This window comes from Scomber japonicus, chromosome 13 (assembly GCF_027409825.1).
Source record: "Scomber japonicus isolate fScoJap1 chromosome 13, fScoJap1.pri, whole genome shotgun sequence".
In the NCBI taxonomy this organism is placed as follows: Eukaryota; Metazoa; Chordata; class Actinopteri; order Scombriformes; family Scombridae; genus Scomber; species Scomber japonicus.
The window spans coordinates 281,659-286,658 of record NC_070590.1 but is presented as its reverse complement, the minus strand read 5'-3'; the positions used below and the strand labels follow the sequence as shown (position 1 = coordinate 286,658).

The 5,000-nt window shown below is 50.2% G+C and overlaps 1 protein-coding gene across 1 annotated transcript in view; it reads right to left on the bottom strand.

Moving 5' to 3' along the window:
* The window catches only part of LOC128371860 (platelet-derived growth factor receptor beta-like), a 20,784-nt gene that overhangs the window by 14,393 nt on the left and 1,391 nt on the right, over nucleotides 1-5,000 (bottom strand). The window lies entirely within an intron of this gene.

The following is a 5,000-nucleotide window of genomic DNA, read 5'->3' as shown; positions in this document are numbered from 1 at the left end:
TCTCCAGTGTTCCCAATGTTCCCAGTGTCTCCAGTGTTCCCAATGCTCCCAGTGTTCCCAGTGTTCCCAGTGTTATCTTTATTTTATAGTCCACAAGGTCAGAGGACAGAGATCAGACAGGAACAGGCGGACAGGAACAGGAACAGGAAGACAGGAACAGGCAGACAGGAACAGGCAGACAGGAACAGGCAGACAGGAACAGACAGACAGGAACAGGCAGATAGGAACAGACAGACAGGAACAGGCGGACAGGCGAACAGGAACAGGCGGACAGGAACAGGATGACAGGAACAGGCGGACGGGAACAGGAACAGGCAGACAGGAACAGGAACAGGTGGACAGGAACAGGCAGACAGGAACAGGCGGACAGGAACAGGCGGACAGGAACAGGAACAGGCAGACAGGAACATGCGGACAGGAACAGGAACAGGCAGACAGGAACAGGCGAACAGGAACAGGCGGACAGCAACAGGCAGACAGGAACAGGCGGACAGCAACAGGCAGACAGGAACAGGAACAGGTACACAGGAACAGGTACACAGGAACAGGCGGACAGGAACAGGCAGACAGGAACAGGAACAGGCGGACAGGAACAGGCAGACAGGAACAGGCGGACAGGAACAGGAACAGGCGGACAGGAACAGGCAGACAGGAACAGGCGGACAGGAACAGGCAGACAGGAACAGGCAGACAGGAACAGGAACAGGCGGACAGGAACAGGCAGACAGGAACAGGAACAGGTAGACAGGAACAGGCAGACAGGAACAGGAACAGGCAGACAGGAACAGGCGGACAGGAACAGGAACAGACAGACAGGAACAGGCAGACAGGAACAGGAACAGGCGGACAGGAACAGGCGGACAGGAACAGGAACAGACAGACAGGAACAGGCAGACAGGAACAGGTAGACAGGAACAGGTAGACAGGAACAGGCAGACAGGAACAGGAACAGGCGGACAGGAACAGGAACAGGCGGACAGGAACAGGTAGACAGGAACAGGAACAGGCGGACAGGAACAGGAACAGGCGGACAGAGATCAGACAGGAACAGGTAGACAGTAACAGGTACACAGGAACAGGCGGACAGGAACAGGCAGACAGGAACAGGCGGACAGGAACACGCAGACAGAAACAGGAACAGGCAGACAGGAACAGGCAGACAGGAACAGGAACAGGCGGACAGGAACAGGAATAGGCGGACAGGAACAGGTAGACAGGAACAGGTAGACAGGAACAGACAGGAACAGGCAGACAGGAACAGGCAGACAGGAACAGGCAGGAACAGGCAGACAGGAACAGGCAGACAGGAACAGGCAGACAGGAACAGGCAGACAGGAACAGGAACAGGCAGACAGGAACAGGCAGACAGGAACAGATTATAGTTTATAGTTTATAGTTTATATCCAGGCTGATACTGAGACAGAATCCACACATCCTCATTTAAAGCAGGTTTTACAGGCTGGAAGCTGCTTTAATGTTTATTCATCAAATAAAGTTTCAAACGCAGAAAAAAAGCAGAAAAACTTTAAACTGGAGTCTGTTTTTAAACTGATGATTGAAACAGACCTGAACACACATTCCTCTGTGTGTGTGTGTGTGTGTGTGTGTGTGTGTGTGTGTGTGTGTGTGTGTGTGTGTGAGTGAGTGTGTGTGTGAGTGTGTGTGTGTGTGTGTGTGTGTGTGTGTGTGTGTGTGTATGTGTGTGTGTGTGTGTGTGAGAGTGTGTGTGTGTGTGTGTGTGTGTGCGTGTGTGTGTGTGAGTGTGTGTGTGAGTGTGTGTGTGTGTGTGTGTGTTTCTCTTCCAGTGTAAAAAGGGGAATTTGGTCCCAGTCATCCAATGAGAACGTGTCCCTGGGGAGCTCAGCCAATCAGAGGCCTCCGTGTCTCCTGGCCATGTGTGAGGAGGAATGTGAAAAACCACCGAAGAAGAAAAACCAACAGAAAGTATTTCCTGTCGGGCAGCGAGCAGCCTGAGTCTGTGACGCGTTCACTGACACCACAGCAGGGTGGGACATTAGCGTGTTGATGTGAGGAAGGTTGCAGCTCCTCTTCCTCTTCCTCTCATTAATCTGTGACGCGTTCACTGACACCGCAGCAGGGTGGGACATTAGTGTGTTGATGTGAGGAAGGCTGCAGCTCCTCTTCCTCTCATTAATCTGTGACGCGTTCACTGACACCGCAGCAGGGTGGGACATTAGCGTGTTGATGTGAGGAAGGTTGCAGCTCCTCTTCCTCTCATTATTCATTTATTCCCTCAGACAGGAAACGCTTCATGTCAACATTAAACATGCATAAAAACATGAGCACGGAAACAGACTCAGCTGTGTCCCTGACTGGAGAGACTTCAGTGTTACAGTGCATAGTCATAATACTGTAGTACTACAGTAATATTACTGTAGTACTAGTACAGTAGTACTACAGTAGTACTGCAGAGTCATAATACTGCAGTAGTACTAAAGTAGTACTGCAGTACTTGTATTACTATGACCACTATAAAAGTTCTACCACACGTAGTTTCAGACTGCTGAAGCTCAACAGAAGCTTCACTGTTCATATGGACACCTGACTGCTGGTTTACACACACTGGGAACACTGGGGACACTGGGAGCACTGGGAACACTGGGAATACTGGGAACACACTGGGAACACTGGGAACACTGGGGACACTGGGAACACTGGGAACACACTGGGAACACTGGGAACACACTGGGAACACACTGGGGACACACTGGGAACACTGGGAACACACTGGGAACACTGGGAACACACTGGGAACACTGGGAACACTGGGGACACTGGGAACACTGGGAACACACTGGGAACACTGGGAACACACTGGGAACACACTGGGAACACACTGGGAACACTGGGGATACAGAGTTCAAATAACTCCAGAACAGCCAATCAGACCTCAGCAAACACGAACACAGTTCAGCTCCTGTTTGTGGAGAAACTGTGTGTGTGTGTGTGTCTCTGTGTGTGTGTGTCTCTGTGTGTGTGTGTGTGAGTGTGTGTGTGTGTGTGTGTGTGTGTGTGTGTGTGTGTGTGTGTGTGTGTGTGTGTGTGTGTGTGTTTATCTTAGTCAGCTGTCCCAGTGAGCTGCTGAAGTCTCTACTGAGCATGCTCCAACAGCGTGAGCAGTATGACATAGAACCTTATGAACTTAGTGTGCTCCCAGCTCATAGAACCTTATGAACCTACTAGAACACTGTGCTCCCAGCTCATAGAACCTTATGAACCTACTAGAACACTGTGCTCCCAGCTCATAGAACCTTATGAACCTACTAGAACACTGCGCTCCCAGCTCATAGAACCTTATGAACCTACTAGAACACTGCACTCCCAGCTCATAGAACCTTATGAACCTACTAGAACACTGCGCTCCCAGCTCATAGAACCTTATGAACCTACTAGAACACTGCGCTCCCAGCTCATAGAACCTTATGAACCTACTAGAACACTGCGCTCCCAGCTCATAGAACCTAATGAACCTACTAGAACACTGTGCTCCCAGCTCATAGAACCTTATGAACCTACTAGAACACTGCACTCCCAGCTCATAGAACCTAATGAACCTACTAGAACACTGTGCTCCCAGCTCATAGAACCTAATCAACCTACTAGAACACTGTGCTCCCAGCTCATAGAACCTTATGTACCTACTAGAACACTGCGCTCCCAGCTCATAGAACCTTATAAACCTATTAGAACACTGCGCTCCCAGCTCATAGAACCTTATGAACCTACTAGAACACTGTGCTCCCAGCTCATAGAACCTTATGAACCTACTAGAACACTGCCTTCCCAGCTCATAGAACCTTATGAACCTACTAGAACACTGCGCTCCCAGCTCATAGAACCATATGAACCTACTAGAACACTGCGCTCCCAGCTCATAGAACCTTACGAACCTACTAGAACACTGCGCTCCCAGCTCATAGAACCTTATGAACCTACTAGAACACTGCTCTCCCAGCTCATAGAACCTTATGAACCTACTAGAACGCTGCGCTCTCAGCTCATAGAACCTTATGAACCTACTACAACACTGTGCTCCCAGCTCATAGAACCTTATGAACCTACTAGAACACTGCGCTCCCAGCTCATAGAACCTTATGAACCTACTAGAACACTGCTCTCCCAGCTCATAGAACCTTATGAACCTACTAGAACGCTGCGCTCTCAGCTCATAGAACCTTATGAACCTACTAGAACACTGCGCTCCCAGCTCATAGAACCTTATGAACCTACTAGAACACTGCGCTCCCAGCATGCAGGCCTACTTGTGGTTCCTAGTATCTCTAAAAGTAGAACAGGAGGCAGAGCCTTCCAGTTCTCAGGTTCCTCTCCTGTGGAACCAGATTGGTTCCGGGGGGGCAGAACCCTCTCTACGTTTAAGAGTAGGCTTCAAACGTTCCTTTGTGATAAAGCTTCTAGTTGGGGTTCCAGCTCCTAGTTTATGCTACTATAGGCTTAGACTCCCTCTCTCTCTCTATCCATCCATCTATCCTCTCTCCTCCTCCCTCTCTCTCTCTATCCATCCATCTATCCTCTCTCCTCCTCCCTCTCTCTCTCTATCCATCCATCTATCCTCTCTCCTCCTCCCTCTCTCTCTCTATCCATCCATCTAAACTTCTTCCCCGGAGTTGTCTGTGCTTTCTGGTCTCACAGGTAATCTGGGCCTGGAGACGTCCGGATGACAGATTCCAGTCCTGGACCTTCAATGTGCTTCTCTCTCCTCTCCTTCCCCTCTCTCCTCTCCTTCCTCTCTCTCCTCTCCTTCCTCTCTCTCCTCTCCGTCCTCTCTCTCTCCTCTCCTGTCATTCCTCTCTCTCCTCTCCTTCCTCTCCTTCCTCCCTCTCCTTCCTCTCTCTCTCCTCTCCTGTCATTCCTCTCTCTCCTCTCCTTCCTCTCTCTCCTCTCCGTCCTCTCTCTCCTCTCCTTCCTCTCTCTCCTTCCTCTCTCTCCTCTCCTTCCTCTCCTTCCTCTCTCTCTCCTTC